Here is a 20,663-nt window from a genome sequence, read left to right as displayed (position 1 = left end):
ACACGCGCCCCGAGGAGCGTCAGGCCACATGTCACTACTCAGTCTGACTGAGCGCCTCCAGAAGAGAGGCCCAAGCAAGACGCGCCCCGAGGAGCGTCTTGCCACATGTCAACAATGGGTCTTACTGAGGGCCTCCAGGAGAGAAGCCCAAGCAAGACGCGCCCCGAGGAGCTTCTTGCCACATGTCAGCACTCGGTCTGACTGAGCACCTCCAGGAGAGAGGCCAAAGCAAGACGCGCCCCGAGGAGCGTCTTGACACATGTCAACACTGGGTCTGACAGAGGGCCTCCATGAGAGAGGCCCAAGCAAGACGCGCCCCAAAGAGTGTCTTGCCACATGTAACCACTTGGTCTGACTGAGCGCCTCCAGGAGAGAGGCCCAAGCAACACGCGCCCCGAGGAGCGTCAGGCCACATGTCACTACTCAGTCTGACTGAGCGCCTCCAGGAGAGAGGCCCAAGCAAGATGCGCCCCGAGGAGCGTCTTGCCACGTGTCAACACTGGGTCTTATTGAGGGCCTTCTGGAGAGAGACCCAAGCAAGACGCGCCCCGAGGAGCTTCTTGCCACATGTCAGCACTCGGTCTGACTGAGCGCCTCCAGGAGAGAGGCCAAAGCAAGACGCCCCCCGAGGAGCGTCTTGACACATGTCAACACTGGGTCTGACAGAGGGCCTCCATGAGAGAGGCCCAAGCAAGACGCGTCCCGAGGAGTATCTTGCCAAATGTCACCACTGGGTCTGACTGAGATTCTCCAGGAGAGAGGCCCAACCAAGACGCGCCCTGAGGAGCGTCTTGCCACATTTTAACAATGGTTCTTACTGAGGGCCTCCGGGAGAGAAGCCCAAGCAAGACGCGCCCCGAGGAGCGTCTTGCCACATGTCAACACTGGGTCTGACTGAGTGCCTCCATGAGAGAAGGCCCAGCAAGACGCGCCTCGAGGAGCGTCTTGCCACATGTCACTACTCGGTCTGTTTGAGCGCCTCCAGGAGAGAGCCCCAAGCAAGACGTGCCCCGAGGAGAGTCTTGCCACATGTCAACAATGGGTCTGACTGAGGGCCTCCAGGAGAGAAGCCCAAGCAAGACGCGCCCCGAGGAGCGTCTTGCCACATGTCAACACTGGGTCTGACTGAGCGCCTCCAGGAGAGAGGCCCAAGCAAGATGCGCCCGGAGGAGATTCTTGCCACATGTCAACACTGGGTCTGACAAAGGGCCTCCAGGAGAGAGGCCCAAGCAAGATGCGCCCGGAGGAGATTCTTGCCACATGTCACCTCTGGTTCTGACTGAGAGCCTCCAGGAGAGAGGCCCAAGCAAGACGCGCCCCGAGGAGCGTCTTGCCACATGTCAACACTGGGTCTGACTGAGCACCTCCAGGAGAGAGGCCCAAGCAAGATGCGCCCCGAGGAGCGTCTTGCCACATGTCAACACTGGGTCTGACTGAGCGCCTCCAGGAGAGAGGCCCGAGGAGCGTCTTGCCACATGTCACCTCTGGGTCTGACTGAGCTCCTCCAGGAGAGAGGCGCAAGCAAGAAACGCCCGAGGAGCGTCTTGACACATGTCAACACTGGGTCTGACTGAGCGCCTCCAGGAGAGAAGCCCCAGCAAGACGCGCCCCGAGGAGCGTCTTGCCACATGTCAACACTGGGTCTGACTGAGCACCTCCAGGAGAGAGGCCCAAGCAAGATGCGCCCCGAGGAGCGTCTTGCCACATGTCAACACTGGGTCTGACTGAGCGCCTCCAGGAGAGAGGCCCGAGGAGCGTCTTGCCACATGTCACCTCTGGGTCTGACTGAGCTCCTCCAGGAGAGAGGCGCAAGCAAGAAACGCCCGAGGAGCGTCTTGACACATGTCAACACTGGGACTGACTGAGCGCCTCCAGGAGAGAGGCCCCAGCAAGACGCGCCCCGAGGAGCGTCTTGCCACATGTCAGCACTCGGTCTGACTGAGCGCCTCCAGGAGAGAGGCCCAAGCAAGACGTGCCCCGAGGAGCGTCAGGCCACAAGTCACTACTTAGTCTGACTGAGGGCCTCCAGGAGAGAGGCCCAAGCAAGATGCGCCCGGAGGAGCGTCTTGCCACATGTCAACACTGGGTCTGACAGAGGGCCTCCAGGAGAGAGGCCCAAGCAAGACGCGCCCCGAGGAGTGTCTTGCCACATGTCAACAATGGGTCTTACTGAGGGCCTCCAGGAGAGAAGCCCAAGCAAGACGCGCCCCGAGGAGCTTCTTGCCACATGTCAGCACTCGGTCTGACTGAGCGCCTCCAGGAGAGAGGCCAAAGCAAGACGCGCCCCGAGGAGCGTCTTGACACATGTCAGCACTGGGTCTGACAGAGGGCCTCCATGAGAGAGGCCCAGGCATGACGCGCCCCGAGGAGTGTCTTGCCACATGTCACCACTTGGTCTGACTAAGCGCCTCCAGGAGAGAGGCCCAAGCAACACGCGCCCCGAGGAGCGTCAGGCCACATGTCACTACTCAGTCTGACTGAGCGCCTCCAGCAGAGAGGCCCAAGCAAGACGCGCCCCGAGGAGCGTCTTGCCACATGTCAACACTGGGTCTGACTGAGTTTCTCCATGAGAGAAGCCCCAGCAAGACGCGCCTCGAGGAGCGTCTTGCCACATGTCACTACTCGGTCTGTTTGAGCGCCTCCAGGAGAGAGCCCCAAGCAAGACGTGCCCCGAGGAGCGTCTTGCCACATGTCAACAATGGGTCTGACTGAGGGCCTCCAGGAGAGAAGCCCAAGCAAGACGCGTCCCGAGGAGCGTCTTGCCACATGTCAACACTGGGTCTGACTGAGCGCCTCCAGGAGAGAGGCCCAAGCAAGATGCGCCCGGAGGAGATTCTTGCCACATGTCAACACTGGGTCTGACAAAGGGCCTCCAGGAGAGAGGCCCAAGCAAGATGCGCCCCGAGGAGCGTCTTGCCACATGTCAACACTGGGTCTGACTGAGCGCCTCCAGGAGAGAGGCCCGAGGAGCGTCTTGCCACATGTCACCTCTGGGTCTGACTGAGCTCCTCCAGGAGAGAGGCGCAAGCAAGAAACCTCCGAGGAGCGTCTTGACACATGTCAACACTGGGTCTGACTGAGCGCCTCCAGGAGAGAAGCCCCAGCAAGACGCGCCCCGAGGAGCGTCTTGCCACATGTCAACACTGGGTCTGACTGAGCACCTCCAGGAGAGAGGCCCAAGCAAGATGCGCCCCGAGGAGCGTCTTGCCACATGTCAACACTGGGTCTGACTGAGCGCCTCCAGGAGAGAGCCCCAAGCAAGACGTGCCCCGAGGAGAGTCTTGCCACATGTCAACAATGGGTCTGACTGAGGGCCTCCAGGAGAGAAGCCCAAGCAAGACGCGCCCCGAGGAGCGTCTTGCCACATGTCAACACTGGGTCTGACTGAGCGCCTCCAGGAGAGAGGCCCAAGCAAGATGCGCCCGGAGGAGATTCTTGCCACATGTCAACACTGGGTCTGACAAAGGGCCTCCAGGAGAGAGGCCCAAGCAAGATGCGCCCGGAGGAGATTCTTGCCACATGTCACCTCTGGTTCTGACTGAGAGCCTCCAGGAGAGAGGCCCAAGCAAGACGCGCCCCGAGGAGCGTCTTGCCACATGTCAACACTGGGTCTGACTGAGCACCTCCAGGAGAGAGGCCCAAGCAAGATGCGCCCCGAGGAGCGTCTTGCCACATGTCAACACTGGGTCTGACTGAGCGCCTCCAGGAGAGAGGCCCGAGGAGCGTCTTGCCACATGTCACCTCTGGGTCTGACTGAGCTCCTCCAGGAGAGAGGCGCAAGCAAGAAACGCCCGAGGAGCGTCTTGACACATGTCAACACTGGGTCTGACTGAGCGCCTCCAGGAGAGAAGCCCCAGCAAGACGCGCCCCGAGGAGCGTCTTGCCACATGTCAACACTGGGTCTGACTGAGCACCTCCAGGAGAGAGGCCCAAGCAAGATGCGCCCCGAGGAGCGTCTTGCCACATGTCAACACTGGGTCTGACTGAGCGCCTCCAGGAGAGAGGCCCGAGGAGCGTCTTGCCACATGTCACCTCTGGGTCTGACTGAGCTCCTCCAGGAGAGAGGCGCAAGCAAGAAACGCCCGAGGAGCGTCTTGACACATGTCAACACTGGGACTGACTGAGCGCCTCCAGGAGAGAGGCCCCAGCAAGACGCGCCCCGAGGAGCGTCTTGCCACATGTCAGCACTCGGTCTGACTGAGCGCCTCCAGGAGAGAGGCCCAAGCAAGACGTGCCCCGAGGAGCGTCAGGCCACAAGTCACTACTTAGTCTGACTGAGCGCCTCCAGGAGAGAGGCCCAAGCAAGACGCGCCCCGAGCAGCGTCTTGCCACATGTCAACAATGGGTCTGACTGAGGGCCTCCAGGAGAGAGGCCCAAGCAAGATGCGCCCGGAGGAGCGTCTTGCCACATGTCAACACTGGGTCTGACAGAGGGCCTCCAGGAGAGAGGCCCAAGCAAGACGCGCCCCGAGGAGTGTCTTGCCACATGTCAACAATGGGTCTTACTGAGGGCCTCCAGGAGAGAAGCCCAAGCAAGACGCGCCCCGAGGAGCTTCTTGCCACATGTCAGCACTCGGTCTGACTGAGCGCCTCCAGGAGAGAGGCCAAAGCAAGACGCGCCCCGAGGAGCGTCTTGACACATGTCAGCACTGGGTCTGACAGAGGGCCTCCATGAGAGAGGCCCAGGCATGACGCGCCCCGAGGAGTGTCTTGCCACATGTCACCACTTGGTCTGACTAAGCGCCTCCAGGAGAGAGGCCCAAGCAACACGCGCCCCGAGGAGCGTCAGGCCACATGTCACTACTCAGTCTGACTGAGCGCCTCCAGCAGAGAGGCCCAAGCAAGACGCGCCCCGAGGAGCGTCTTGCCACATGTCAACACTGGGTCTGACTGAGTTTCTCCATGAGAGAAGCCCCAGCAAGACGCGCCTCGAGGAGCGTCTTGCCACATGTCACTACTCGGTCTGTTTGAGCGCCTCCAGGAGAGAGCCCCAAGCAAGACGTGCCCCGAGGAGCGTCTTGCCACATGTCAACAATGGGTCTGACTGAGGGCCTCCAGGAGAGAAGCCCAAGCAAGACGCGTCCCGAGGAGCGTCTTGCCACATGTCAACACTGGGTCTGACTGAGCGCCTCCAGGAGAGAGGCCCAAGCAAGATGCGCCCGGAGGAGATTCTTGCCACATGTCAACACTGGGTCTGACAAAGGGCCTCCAGGAGAGAGGCCCAAGCAAGATGCGCCCCGAGGAGCGTCTTGCCACATGTCAACACTGGGTCTGACTGAGCGCCTCCAGGAGAGAGGCCCGAGGAGCGTCTTGCCACATGTCACCTCTGGGTCTGACTGAGCTCCTCCAGGAGAGAGGCGCAAGCAAGAAACCTCCGAGGAGCGTCTTGACACATGTCAACACTGGGTCTGACTGAGCGCCTCCAGGAGAGAAGCCCCAGCAAGACGCGCCCCGAGGAGCGTCTTGCCACATGTCAACACTGGGTCTGACTGAGCACCTCCAGGAGAGAGGCCCAAGCAAGATGCGCCCCGAGGAGCGTCTTGCCACATGTCAACACTGGGTCTGACTGAGCGCCTCCAGGAGAGAGACCCGAGGAGCGTCTTGCCACATGTCACCTCTGGGTCTGACTGAGCTCTTCCAGGAGAGAGGCGCAAGCAAGAAACGCCCGAGGAGCGTCTTGACACATGTCAACACTGGGTCTGACTGAGCGCCTCCAGGAGAGAGGCCCCAGCAAGACGCGCCCCGAGGAGCGTCTTGCCACATGTCAGCACTCGGTCTGACTGAGCGCCTCCAGGAGAGAGGCCCAAGCAAGAAGCGCCCCGAGGAGCGTCTTGCCACATGTCAACAATGGGTCTGACTGAGGGCCTCCAGGAGAGTAGCCCAAGCAAGACGCGCCCCGAGGAGCGTCTTGCCACATGTCAACACTGGGTCTAATAGAGCGCCTCCAGGAGAGAGGCCCAAGCAAGACGCGCCCCGAGGAGCGTCTTGCCACATGTCACTACTCGGTCTGACTGAGCACCTCCAGGAGAGAGGTCCAAGCAACACGCGCCCCGAGGAGCGTCTTGCCACATGTCAACACTGGGTCTGACTGAGTGCCTCCATGAGAGAAGCCCCAGAAAGACGCGCCCCGAGGAGCGTCTTGCCACATGTCAAAAATGGGTCTGACTGAGGGCCTCCAGGAGAGAAGCCAAAGCAAGACGCGCCCCGAGGAGCTTCTTTCCACATGTCAACAATGGGTCTTACTGAGGGCCTCCATAAGAGAAGCCCAAGCAAGATGCGCCCCGAGGAGTGTCTTGCCACATGTCAACACTGTGTCTGACTGAGCGCCTCCAGGAGAGAGGCCCAAGCAAGACGCGCCCCGAGGAGCGTCTTGCCACGTGTCAACACTGGGTCTGACTTAGCGCCTCCAGGAGAGAGGCCCAAGCAAGACGCGCCCCGAGGAGCGTCTTGCCACATGTCACTACTCGGTCTAACTGAGCGCCTCCAGGAGAGAGGTCCAAGCAAGACGCACCCCGAGGAGCGTCTTGCCACATGTCACTACTCGGTCTGACTGAGCGCCTCCAGGAGAGAGGCCCAAGCAAGACACGCCCCGAGGAGAGTCTTGCCACATGTCAACACTCGGTCTGACAGAGGGCATTCAGGAGAGAGGCCCAAGCAATACGCGCCCCGAGGAGCGTCTTGCCACATGTCACCACTGGGTCTGAATGAGCGCCTCCAAGAGAGAGGCCCAACCAAGACGCGCCCCGAGAAGTGTCTTGCCACATGCCAACACTGGGTCTGACTGAGCGCCTCTAGGAGAGAGGCCCAAGCAAGACGCGCCCCGAGGAGCGTCTTGCCACATGTCAACAATGGGTCTGACTGAGGGCCTCCAGGAGAGAGGCCCAAGCAAGATGCGCCCGGAGGAGCGTCTTGCCACATGTCAACACTGGGTCTGACAGAGGGCCTCCAGGAGAAAGGCCCAAGCAAGACGTGCCCCGAGGAGCGTCTTGCCACATGTCACCTCTGGTTCTGACTGAGCGCCTCCAGGAGAGAGGCCCAAGCAAGACGCGCCCCGACGAGCGTCTTGTCACATGTCAACACTGGGTCTGTCTGAGCGCCTCCAGGAGAGAAGCCCAAGCAAGACGCGCCCCGAGGAGCGTCTTGCCACATGTCAACAATGGGTCTGACTGAGGGCCTCCAGGAGAGAAGCCCAAGCAAGACGCGCCCCGAGGGGCGTCTTGACACATGTCAACACTGGGTCTGACAGAGCTCCTCCAGGATAGAGGCCCAAGCAAGACGCGCCCCGAGGAGTGTCATGCCACATGTCACCACTGGGTCTGACTGAGCGCCTCCAGGAGAGAGGCCCAAGCAAGATGTGCCCCGAGGAGCGTCAGGCCACATGTCACTACTCAGTCTGACTGAGCGCCTCCAGGAGAGAGGCCCAAGCAAGACGCGCCCCGAGGAGCGTCTTGCCACATGTCAGCACTGGGTCTGACTGAGCGCCTCCAGGAGAGAGGCCCCAGCAAGACGCGCCCCGAGGAGCGTCTTGCCTTATGTCAGCACTCGGTCTGACTGAGCGCCTCCAGGAGAGAGGCCCAAGCAAGACGCGCCCCGAGGAGCGTCTTGCCACATGTCAGCACTGGGTCTGACTGAGCACCTCCAGGAGAGAGGCCCCAGCAAGACGCGCCCCGAGGAGCGTCTTGCCACATGTCACCTCTGGTTCTGACTGAGCACCTCCAGGAGAGAGGCCCAAGCAAGACGCGCCCCGAGGAGGGTCTTGTCACATGTCAACACTGGGTCTTTCTGAGCGCCTCCAGGAGAGAAGCCCAAGCAAGACGCGCCCCGAGGAGCGTCTTGCCACATGTCAACACTGGGTCTGACTGAGTGCCTCCATGAGAGAAGCCCCAGAAAGACGCGCCCCGAGGAGCGTCTTGCCACATGTCAAAAATGGGTCTGACTGAGGGCCTCCAGGAGAGAAGCCAAAGCAAGACGCGCCCCGAGGAGCTTCTTTCCACATGTCAACAATGGGTCTTACTGAGGGCCTCCATAAGAGAAGCCCAAGCAAGATGCGCCCCGAGGAGTGTCTTGCCACATGTCAACACTGTGTCTGACTGAGCGCCTCCAGGAGAGAGGCCCAAGCAAGATGCGCCCCGAGGAGCGTCTTGCCACGTGTCAACACTGGGTCTGACTTAGCGCCTCCAGGAGAGAGGCCCAAGCAAGACGCGCCCCGAGGAGCGTCTTGCCACATGTCACTACTCGGTCTAACTGAGCGCCTCCAGGAGAGAGGTCCAAGCAAGACGCACCCCGAGGAGCGTCTTGCCACATGTCACTACTCGGTCTGACTGAGCGCCTCCAGGAGAGAGGCCCAAGCAAGACACGCCCCGAGGAGAGTCTTGCCACATGTCAACACTCGGTCTGACAGAGGGCATTCAGGAGAGAGGCCCAAGCAATACGCGCCCCGAGGAGCGTCTTGCCACATGTCACCACTGGGTCTGAATGAGCGCCTCCAGGAGAGAGGCCCAACCAAGACGCGCCCCGAGGAGTGTCTTGCCACATGCCAACACTGGGTCTGACTGAGCGCCTCCAGGAGAGAGGCCCAAGCAAGACGCGCCCCGAGGAGCGTCTTGCCACGTGTCAACACTGGGTCTGACTGAGCGCCTCCAGGAGAGAGGCCCAAGCAAGACGCACCCTGAGGAGCGTCTTTCCACGTGTCACCACTGGGTCTGACTGAGCGCCTCCAGGAGAGAGGCCCAAGCAAGACGCGCGCCGAGGAGCGTCTTGCCACATGTCAACACTGGGTCTGACTGAGCGCCTCCAGGAGAGAGGCCCAAGCAAGACGCGCACCGAGGAGCGTCTTGCCACATGTCAACACTGGGTCTGACTGAGCGCCTCCAGGAGAGAGGCCCAAGCAAGACGTGCCCCGAGGAGCGTCTTGCCACATGTCACCTCTGGTTCTGACTGAGCGCCTCCAGGAGAGAGGCCCAAGCAAGACGCGCCCCGAGGAGCGTCTTGTCACATGTCAACACTGGGTCTGTCTGAGCGCCTCCAGGAGAGAAGCCCAAGCAAGACGCGCCCCGAGGAGCGTCTTGCCACATGTCAACAATGGGTCTGACTGAGGGCCTCCAGGAGAGAAGCCCAAGCAAGACGCGCCCCGAGGGGCGTCTTGACACATGTCAACACTGGGTCTGACAGAGCTCCTCCAGGATAGAGGCCCAAGCAAGACGCGCCCCGAGGAGTGTCATGCCACATGTCACCACTGGGTCTGACTGAGCGTCTCCAGGAGAGAGGCCCAAGCAAGACGTGCCCCGAGGAGCGTCAGGCCACATGTCACTACTCAGTCTGACTGAGCGCCTCCAGGAGAGAGGCCCAAGCAAGACGCGCCCCGAGGAGCGTCTTGCCTTATGTCAGCACTCGGTCTGACTGAGCGCCTCCAGGAGAGAGGCCCAAGCAAGACGCGCCCCGAGGAGCGTCTTGCCACATGTCAGCACTGGGTCTGACTGAGCGCCTCCAGGAGAGAGGCCCCAGCAAGACGCGCCCCGAGGAGCGTCTTGCCACATGTCACCTCTGGTTCTGACTGAGCACCTCCAGGAGAGAGGCCCAAGCAAGACGCGCCCCGAGGAGGGTCTTGTCACATGTAAACACTGGGTCTTTCTGAGCGCCTCCAGGAGAGAAGCCCAAGCAAGACGCGCCCCGAGGAGCGTCTTGCCACATGTCAGCACTCGGTCTGACTGAGTGCCTCCAGGAGAGAGGCCCAAGCAAGACGCGCCCCGAGGAGCGTCTTGCCACATGTCAACAATGGGTCTGACAGAGGGCCTCCAGGAGAGAGGCCGAAGCAAGACGCGCCCCGAGGAGTGTCTTGCCACATGTCACCACTTGGTCTGACTGAGGGCCTCCAGGAGAGAAGCCCAAGCAACACGCGGCCCAAGGAGCGTCTTGCCACATGTCAGCACTCGGTCTGACTGAGCGCCTCCAGGAGAGAGGCCCAAGCAAGACGCGCCCCGAGGAGCGTCTTGCCACATGTCAACAATGGGTCTGACTGAGGGCCTCCAGGAGAGAAGCCCAAGCAAGACGCGCCCCGAGGAGCGTCTTGACACATGTCAACACTGGGTCTGACAGAGGGCCTCCAGGAGAGAGGCCCAAGCAAGACGCGCCCCGAGGAGTGTCTTGCCACATGTCACCACTTGGTCTGACTGAGCGCCTCCAGGAGAGAGGCCCAAGCAACACGCGCCCCGAGGAGCGTCTGGCCACATGTCACTACTCAGTCTGACTGAGCGCCTCCAGGAGAGAGGCCCAAGCAAGACGCGCCCTGAGGAGTGTCTTGCCACATGTCAACAATGGGTCTTACTGAGGGCCTCCAGGAGAGAAGCCCAAGCAAGACGCGCCCCGAGGAGCTTCTTGCCACATGTCAGCACTCGTTCTGACTGAGCGCCTCCAGGAGAGAGGCCAAAGCAAGACGCGCCCCGAGGAGCGTCTTGACACATGTCATCACTGGGTCTGACAGAGGGCCTCCATGAGAGAGGCCCAAGCAAGACGCGCCCCGAGGAGTGTCTTGCCACATGTCACCACTTGGTCTGACTGAGCGCCTCCAGGAGAGAGGCCCAAGCAACACGTGCCCCGAGGAGCGTCAGGCCACATGTCACTACTCAGTCTGATTGAGCGCCTCAGGGAGAGAGGTCCAAGCAAGACGCGCCCCGAGGAGCGTCTTGCCACATGCCAACAATGGGTCTGACTGAGTGCCTCCATGAGAGAAGCCCCAGCAAGACGCGCCCCGAGGAGCGTCTTGCCACATGTCACTACTCGGTCTGTTTGAGCGCCTCCAGGAGAGAGGCCCAAGCAAGACGTGCCCCGGGGAGCATCTTTCCACATGTCAACAATGGGTCTGACTGAGGGTCTCCAGGAGAGAAGCCCAAGCAAGACGCGCCCCGAGGAGCGTCTTGCCACATGTCAACACTGGGTCTGACTGAGCGCCTCCAGGAGAGAGGCCCAAGCAAGATGCGCCCGGAGGAGCTTCTTGCCACATGTCAACACTGGGTCTGACAGAGGGCCTCCAGGAGAGAGGCCCAAGCAAGAAGCGCCCCGAGGAGCGTCTTGCAACATGTCAACAATGGGTCTGTCTGAGCGCCTCCAGGAGAGAAGCCCAAGCAAGAAGCGCCCCGAGGAGCGTCTTGCAACATGTCAACAATGGGTCTGACTGAGGGCCTCCAGGAGAGAAGCCCAAGCAAGACGCGCCCCGAGGAGCGTCTTGACACATGTCAACTCTGGGTCTGACAGAGGGCCTCCACGAGAGAGGCCCAAGCAAGACGCGCCCCGAGGATTGTCATGCCACATGTCACCACTGGGTCTGACTGAGCGCCTCCAGGGGAGAGGCCCAAGCAAGACGTGCCCCGAGGAGCGTCAGGCCACATGTCACTACTCAGTCTGACTGAGCGCCTCCAGGAGAGAGGCCCAAGCAAGACGCGCCCCGAGGAGCGTCTTGCCACATGTCAGCACTGGGTCTGTCTGAGCGCCTCCAGGAGAGAGGCCCAAGCAAGACGTGCCCCGAGGAGCGTCAGGCCACATGTCACTACTCAGTCTGACTGAGCGCCTCCAGGAGAGAGGACCAAGCAAGACGCGCCCCGAGGAGCGTCTTGCCTTATGTCAGCACTCGGTCTGACTGAGCGCCTCCAGGAGAGAGGCCCAAGCAAGACGCGCCCCGAGGAGCGTCTTGCCACATGTCAACAATGGGTCTGACTCAGGGCCTCCAGGAGAGAGGCCCAAGCAAGATGCGCCCGGAGGAGCGTCTTGCCACATGTCAACGACTGGGTCTGACTGAGGGCCTCCAGGAGAGAAGCCCAAGCAAGACGCGCCCCGAGGAGTGTCTTGCCACATGTCACCACTTGGTCTGACTGAGCGCCTCCAGGAGAGAGGCCCAAGCAACACGCGCCCCGAGGAGCGTCAGGCCACATGTCACTACTCAGTCTGACTGAGCGCCTCCAGAAGAGAGGCCCAAGCAAGACGCGCCCCGAGGAGCGTCTTGCCACATGTCAACAATGGGTCTTACTGAGGGCCTCCAGGAGAGAAGCCCAAGCAAGACGCGCCCCGAGGAGCTTCTTGCCACATGTCAGCACTCGGTCTGACTGAGCGCCTCCAGGAGAGAGGCCAAAGCAAGACGCGCCCCGAGGAGCGTCTTGACACATGTCAACACTGGGTCTGACAGAGGGCCTCCATGAGAGAGGCCCAAGCAAGACGCGCCCCGAGGAGTGTCTTGCCACATGTCACCACTTGGTCTGACTGAGCGCCTCCAGGAGAGAGGCCCAAGCAACACGTGCCCCGAGGAGCGTCAGGCCACATGTCACTACTCAGTCTGATTGAGCGCCTCAGGGAGAGAGGTCCAAGCAAGACGCGCCCCGAGGAGCGTCTTGCCACATGCCAACAATGGGTCTGACTGAGTGCCTCCATGAGAGAAGCCCCAGCAAGACGCGCCCCGAGGAGCGTCTTGCCACATGTCACTACTCGGTCTGTTTGAGCGCCTCCAGGAGAGAGGCCCAAGCAAGATGCGCCCGGAGGAGCTTCTTGCCACATGTCAACACTGGGTCTGACAGAGGGCCTCCAGGAGAGAGGCCCAAGCAAGAAGCGCCCCGAGGAGCGTCTTGCAACATGTCAACAATGGGTCTGTCTGAGCGCCTCCAGGAGAGAAGCCCAAGCAAGAAGCGCCCCGAGGAGCGTCTTGCAACATGTCAACAATGGGTCTGACTGAGGGCCTCCAGGAGAGAAGCCCAAGCAAGACGCGCCCCGAGGAGCGTCTTGACACATGTCAACTCTGGGTCTGACAGAGGGCCTCCACGAGAGAGGCCCAAGCAAGACGCGCCCCGAGGATTGTCATGCCACATGTCACCACTGGGTCTGACTGAGCGCCTCCAGGGGAGAGGCCCAAGCAAGACGTGCCCCGAGGAGCGTCAGGCCACATGTCACTACTCAGTCTGACTGAGCGCCTCCAGGAGAGAGGCCCAAGCAAGACGCGCCCCGAGGAGCGTCTTGCCACATGTCAGCACTGGGTCTGACTGAGCGCCTCCAGGAGAGAGGCCCAAGCAAGACGTGCCCCGAGGAGCGTCAGGCCACATGTCACTACTCAGTCTGACTGAGCGCCTCCAGGAGAGAGGACCAAGCAAGACGCGCCCCGAGGAGCGTCTTGCCTTATGTCAGCACTCGGTCTGACTGAGCGCCTCCAGGAGAGAGGCCCAAGCAAGACGCGCCCCGAGGAGCGTCTTGCCACGTGTCAACACTGGGTCTTAATGAGGGCCTTCTGGAGAGAGACCCAAGCAAGACGCGCCCCGAGGAGCGTCTTGCCACATGTCAACAATGGTTCTTACTGAGGGCCTCCGGGAGAGAAGCCCAAGCAAGACGCGCCCCGAGGAGCTTCTTGCCACATGTCAGCACTCGGTCTGACTGAGCGCCTCCAGGAGAGAGGCCAAAGCAAGACGCCCCCCGAGGAGCGTCTTGACACATGTCAACACTGGGTCTGACAGAGGGCCTCCATGAGAGAGGCCCAAGCAAGACGCGTCCCGAGGAGTATCTTGCCAAATGTCAACACTGGGTCTGACTGAGCGCCTCAGGGAGAGAGGTCCAAGCAAGACGCGCCCCGAGGAGCGTCTTGCCACATGTCACTACTCTGTCTGACTGAGCGCCTCAGGGAGAGAGGTCCAAGCAAGACGCGCCCCGAGGAGCGTCTTGCCACATGTCAACACTGGGTCTGACTGAGTGCCTCCATGAGAGAAGCCCCAGCAAGACGCGCCCCGAGGAGCGTCTTGCCACATGTCACTACTCGGTCTGTTTGAGCGCCTCCAGGAGAGAGGCCCAAGCAAGACGTGCCCCGAGGAGCGTCTTGCCACATGTCAACAATGGGTCTGACTGAGGACCTCCAGGAGAGAAGCCCAAGCAAGACGCGCCCCGAGGAGCGTCTTGCCACATGTCAACACTGGGTCTGACTGAGCGCCTCCAGGAGAGAGGCCCAACCAAGACACGCCCCGAGGAGCGTCTTGACACATGTCAACACTGGGTCTGACTGACGGCCTCCACGAGAGAAGCCCAAGCAAGACGCGCCCTGAGCAGAGTCTTGCCACATGTCAACACTCGGTCTGACAGAGGGCATCCAGGAGAGAGGCCCAAGCAATACGCGCCCCGAGGAGCGTCTTGCCACATGTCACCACTGGGTCTGACTGAGCTTCTCCAGGAGAGAGACCCAACCAAGACGCGCCCTGAGGAGCGTCTTGCCACATGCCAACACTGGGTCTGACAGAGGGCCTCCAGGAGAGAGGCCCAAGCAAGACGCGCCCCGAGGAGTGTCTTGCCACATGTCACCACTGGGTCTGACTGAGCGCCTCCAGGAGAGAGGCCCAAGCAAGACGCACCCCGAGGAGCGTCTTGTCACATGTCAACACTGGGTCTTTCTGAGCGCCTCCAGGAGAGAAGCCCAAGCAAGACGCGCACCGAGGAGCGTCTTTCCACATCTCAGCACTCGGTCTGACTGAGCGCCTCCAGGAGAGAGGCCAAAGCAAGACGCGCCCCGAGGAGCGTCTTGCCACATGTCAACAATGGGTATGACTGAGGGCCTCCAGGAGAGTAGCCCAAGCAAGACGCGCCCCGAGGAGCGTCTTGAGACATGTGAACACTGGGTCTGACAGAGGGCCTCCAGGAGAGAGGCCCAAGCAAGACGCGCCCCGAGGAGTGTCTTGCCACATGTCACCACTTGGTCTGACTGAGCGCCTCCAGGAGAGAGGCCCAAGCAACACGCGCCCCGAGGAGCGTCAGGCCACATGTCACTACTCAGTCTGACTGAGCGCCTCCAGGAGAGAGGCCCAAGTAAGACGCGCCCCGAGGAGCGTCTTGCCACGTGTCAACACTGGGTCTGATTGAGGGCCTTCTGGAGAGAGGCCCAAGCAAGACGCGCCCCGAGGAGCGTCTTGCCACATGTCACTACTCGGTCTGACTGAGCGCCTCCAGGAGAGAGGCCCAAGCAAGACGTGCCCCGAGGAGCGTCTTGCCACATGTCAACAATGGGTCTGACTGAGGGCCTCCAGGAGAGAGGCCCAAGCAAGACGCGCCCCGAGGAGCGTCTTGCCACATGTCAACAATGGTTCTTACTGAGGGCCTCCGGGAGAGAAGCCCAAGCAAGACGCGCCCTGAGGAGCTTCTTGCCACATGTCAGCACTCGGTCTGACTGAGCGCCTCCAGGAGAGAGGCCCAAGCAAGACGTGCCCCGAGGAGAGTCTTGCCACATGTCAACAATGGGTCTGACTGAGGGCCTCCAGGAGAGAAGCCCAAGCAAGACGCGCCCCGAGGAGCGTCTTGCCACATGTCAACTCTCGGTCTGACTGAGCGCCTCCAGGAGAGAGGCCCAAGCAAGATGCGCCCCGAGGAGTGTCTTGCCACATGTCAACAATGGGTCTTACTGAGGGCCTCCAGGAGAGAAGCCCAAGCAAGACGCGCCCCGAGGAGCGTCTTGCCACATGTCAACACTGGGTCTGACTGAGCACCTCCAGGAGAGAGGCCCAAGCAAGACGCGCCCCGAGGAGCGTCTTGCCACATGTCAACACTGGGTGTGACTGAGCGCCTCCAGGAGAGAGGCCCGAGGAGCGTCTTGCCACATGTCACCTCTGGGTCTGACTGAGCTCCTCCAGGAGAGAGGGGCAAGCAAGAAACGCCCGAGGAGCGTCTTGACACATGTCAACACTGGGTCTGACTGAGCGCCTCCAGGAGAGAGGCCACAGCAAGACGCGCCCCGAGGAGCGTCTTGCCACATGTCAGCACTCGGTCTGACTGAGCGCCTCCAGGAGAGAGGCCCAAGCAAGAAGCGCCCCGAGGAGCGTCTTGCCACATGTCAACACTGGGTCTAATTGAGCGCCTCCAGGAGAGAGGCCCAAGCAAGACGCGCCCCGAGGAGCTTCTTTCCACATGTCAACAATGGGTCTTACTGAGGGCCTCCATGAGAGAAGCCCAAGCAAGACGCGCCCCGAGGAGTGTCTTGCCACATGTCAACACTGTGTCTGACTGAGCGCCTCCAGGAGAGAGGCCCAAGCAAGACGCGCCCCGAGGAGCGTCTTGCCACGTGTCAACACTGGGTCTGACTTAGAGCCTCCAGGAGAGAGGCCCAAGCAAGATGCGCCCCGAGGAGCGTTTTGCCACGTGTCAACAATGGTTCTTACTGAGGGCCTCCGGGAGAGAAGCCCAAGCAAGACGCGCCCCGAGGAGCTTCTTGCCACATGTCAGCACTCGGTCTGACTGAGCGCCTCCAGGAGAGAGGCCAAAGCAAGACGCCCCCCGAGGAGCGTCTTGACACATGTCAACACTGGGTCTGACAGAGGGCCTCCATGAGAGAGGCCCAAGCAAGACGCGTCCCGAGGAGTATCTTGCCAAATGTCAACACTGGGTCTGACTGAGCGCCTCAGGGAGAGAGGTCCAAGCAAGACGCGCCCCGAGGAGCGTCTTGCCACATGTCACTACTCTGTCTGACTGAGCGCCTCAGGGAGAGAGGTCCAAGCAAGACGCGCCCCGAGGAGCGTCTTGCCACGTGTCAACACTGGGTCTGACTTAGAGCCTCCAGGAGAGAGGCCCAAGCAAGACGCGCCCCGAGGAGCGTCTTGCCACGTGTCAACACTGGGTCTGACTTAGAGCCTCCAGGAGAGAGGCCCAAGCAAGATGCGCCCCGAGGAGCGTTTTGCCACATGTCACCACTGGGTCTGACTGAGCGCCTCCAGGAGAGAGGCCCAAGCAAGACGCACCCCGAGGAGCGTCTTGTCACATGTCAACACTGGGTCTTTCTGAGCGCCTCCAGGAGAGAAGCCCAAGCAAGACGCGCCCCGAGGAGCGTCTTTCCACATCTCAGCACTCGGTCTGACTGAGCGCCTCCAGGAGAGAGGCCAAAGCAAGACGCGCCCCGAGGAGCGTCTTGCCACATGTCAACAATGGGTATGACTGAGGGCCTCCAGGAGAGTAGCCCAAGCAAGACGCGCCCCGAGGAGCGTCTTGAGACATGTGAACACTGGGTCTGACAGAGGGCCTCCAGGAGAGAGGCCCAAGCAAGACGCGCCCCGAGGAGTGTCTTGCCACATGTCACCACTTGGTCTGACTGAGCGCCTCCAGGAGAGAGGCCCAAGCAACACGCGCCCCGAGGAGCGTCAGGCCACATGTCACTACTCAGTCTGACTGAGCGCCTCCAGGAGAGAGGCCCAAGTAAGACGCGCCCCGAGGAGCGTCTTGCCACGTGTCAACACTGGGTCTGATTGAGGGCCTTCTGGAGAGAGGCCCAAGCAAGACGCGCCCCGAGGAGCGTCTTGCCACATGTCACTACTCGGTCTGACTGAGCGCCTCCAGGAGAGAGGCCCAAGCAAGACGTGCCCCGAGGAGCGTCTTGCCACATGTCAACAATGGGTCTGACTGAGGGCCTCCAGGAGAGAGGCCCAAGCAAGACGCGCCCCGAGGAGCGTCTTGCCACATGTCAACAATGGTTCTTACTGAGGGCCTCCGGGAGAGAAGCCCAAGCAAGACGCGCCCTGAGGAGCTTCTTGCCACATGTCAGCACTCGGTCTGACTGAGCGCCTCCAGGAGAGAGGCCCAAGCAAGACGTGCCCCGAGGAGAGTCTTGCCACATGTCAACAATGGGTCTGACTGAGGGCCTCCAGGAGAGAAGCCCAAGCAAGACGCGCCCCGAGGAGCGTCTTGCCACATGTCAACTCTCGGTCTGACTGAGCGCCTCCAGGAGAGAGGCCCAAGCAAGATGCGCCCCGAGGAGTGTCTTGCCACATGTCAACAATGGGTCTTACTGAGGGCCTCCAGGAGAGAAGCCCAAGCAAGACGCGCCCCGAGGAGCGTCTTGCCACATGTCAACACTGGGTCTGACTGAGCACCTCCAGGAGAGAGGCCCAAGCAAGACGCGCCCCGAGGAGCGTCTTGCCACATGTCAACACTGGGTGTGACTGAGCGCCTCCAGGAGAGAGGCCCGAGGAGCGTCTTGCCACATGTCACCTCTGGGTCTGACTGAGCTCCTCCAGGAGAGAGGGGCAAGCAAGAAACGCCCGAGGAGCGTCTTGACACATGTCAACACTGGGTCTGACTGAGCGCCTCCAGGAGAGAGGCCACAGCAAGACGCGCCCCGAGGAGCGTCTTGCCACATGTCAGCACTCGGTCTGACTGAGCGCCTCCAGGAGAGAGGCCCAAGCAAGAAGCGCCCCGAGGAGCGTCTTGCCACATGTCAACACTGGGTCTAATTGAGCGCCTCCAGGAGAGAGGCCCAAGCAAGACGCGCCCCGAGGAGCTTCTTTCCACATGTCAACAATGGGTCTTACTGAGGGCCTCCATGAGAGAAGCCCAAGCAAGACGCGCCCCGAGGAGTGTCTTGCCACATGTCAACACTGTGTCTGACTGAGCACCTCCAGGAGAGAGGCCCAAGCAAGACGCGCCCCGAGGAGCGTCTTGCCACGTGTCAACACTGGGTCTGACTTAGAGCCTCCAGGAGAGAGGCCCAAGCAAGATGCGCCCCGAGGAGCGTTTTGCCACGTGTCAACAATGGTTCTTACTGAGGGCCTCCGGGAGAGAAGCCCAAGCAAGACGCGCCCCGAGGAGCTTCTTGCCACATGTCAGCACTCGGTCTGACTGAGCGCCTCCAGGAGAGAGGCCAAAGCAAGACGCCCCCCGAGGAGCGTCTTGACACATGTCAACACTGGGTCTGACAGAGGGCCTCCATGAGAGAGGCCCAAGCAAGACGCGTCCCGAGGAGTATCTTGCCAAATGTCAACACTGGGTCTGACTGAGCGCCTCAGGGAGAGAGGTCCAAGCAAGACGCGCCCCGAGGAGCGTCTTGCCACATGTCACTACTCTGTCTGACTGAGCGCCTCAGGGAGAGAGGTCCAAGCAAGACGCGCCCCGAGGAGCGTCTTGCCACATGTCAACACTGGGTCTGACTGAGTGCCTCCATGAGAGAAGCCCCAGCAAGACGCGCCCCGAGGAGCGTCTTGCCACATGTCACTACTCGGTCTGTTTGAGCGCCTCCAGGAGAGAGGCCCAAGCAAGACGTGCCCCGAGGAGCGTCTTGCCACATGTCAACAATGGGTCTGACTGAGGACCTCCAGGAGAGAAGCCCAAGCAAGACGCGCCCCGAGGAGCGTCTTGCCACATGTCAACACTGGGTCTGACTGAGCGCCTCCAGGAGAGAGGCCCAACCAAGACACGCCCCGAGGAGCGTCTTGACACATGTCAACACTGGGTCTGACTGACGGCCTCCACGAGAGAAGCCCAAGCAAGACGCGCCCTGAGCAGAGTCTTGCCACATGTCAACACTCGGTCTGACAGAGGGCATCCAGGAGAGAGGCCCAAGCAATACGCGCCCCGAGGAGCGTCTTGCCACATGTCACCACTGGGTCTGACTGAGCTTCTCCAGGAGAGAGGCCCAACCAAGACGCGCCCTGAGGAGCGTCTTGCCACATGCCAACACTGGGTCTGACAGAGGGCCTCCAGGAGAGAGGCCCAAGCAAGACGCGCCCCGAGGAGTGTCTTGCCACATGTCACCACTGGGTCTGACTGAGCGCCTCCAGGAGAGAGGCCCAAGCAAGACGCACCCCGAGGAGCGTCTTGTCACATGTCAACACTGGGTCTTTCTGAGCGCCTCCAGGAGAGAAGCCCAAGCAAGACGCGCCCCGAGGAGCGTCTTTCCACATCTCAGCACTCGGTCTGACTGAGCGCCTCCAGGAGAGAGGCCAAAGCAAGACGCGCCCCGAGGAGCGTCTTGCCACATGTCAACAATGGGTATGACTGAGGGCCTCCAGGAGAGTAGCCCAAGCAAGACGCGCCCCGAGGAGCGTCTTGAGACATGTGAACACTGGGTCTGACAGAGGGCCTCCAGGAGAGAGGCCCAAGCAAGACGCGCCCCGAGGAGTGTCTTGCCACATGTCACCACTTGGTCTGACTGAGCGCCTCCAGGAGAGAGGCCCAAGCAACACGCGCCCCGAGGAGCGTCAGGCCACATGTCACTACTCAGTCTGACTGAGCGCCTCCAGGAGAGAGGCCCAAGTAAGACGCGCCCCGAGGAGCGTCTTGCCACGTGTCAACACTGGGTCTGATTGAGGGCCTTCTGGAGAGAGGCCCAAGCAAGACGCGCCCCGAGGAGCGTCTTGCCACATGTCACTACTCGGTCTGACTGAGCGCCTCCAGGAGAGAGGCCCAAGCAAGACGTGCCCCGAGGAGCGTCTTGCCACATGTCAACAATGGGTCTGACTGAGGGCCTCCAGGAGAGAGGCCCAAGCAAGACGCGCCCCGAGGAGTGTCTTGCCACATGTCAACAATGGTTCTTACTGAGGGCCTCCGGGAGAGAAGCCCAAGCAAGACGCGCCCTGAGGAGCTTCTTGCCACATGTCAGCACTCGGTCTGACTGAGCGCCTCCAGGAGAGAGGCCCAAGCAAGACGTGCCCCGAGGAGAGTCTTGCCACATGTCAACAATGGGTCTGACTGAGGGCCTCCAGGAGAGAAGCCCAAGCAAGACGCGCCCCGAGGAGCGTCTTGCCACATGTCAACTCTCGGTCTGACTGAGCGCCTCCAGGAGAGAGGCCCAAGCAAGATGCGCCCCGAGGAGTGTCTTGCCACATGTCAACAATGGGTCTTACTGAGGGCCTCCAGAAGAGAAGCCCAAGCAAGACGCGCCCCGAGGAGCGTCTTGC

This window comes from Nothobranchius furzeri, chromosome 8 (genome assembly GCF_043380555.1).
Source record: "Nothobranchius furzeri strain GRZ-AD chromosome 8, NfurGRZ-RIMD1, whole genome shotgun sequence".
Classification (NCBI taxonomy): domain Eukaryota; kingdom Metazoa; phylum Chordata; class Actinopteri; order Cyprinodontiformes; family Nothobranchiidae; genus Nothobranchius; species Nothobranchius furzeri.
This window is presented reverse-complemented; position numbering follows the sequence as displayed.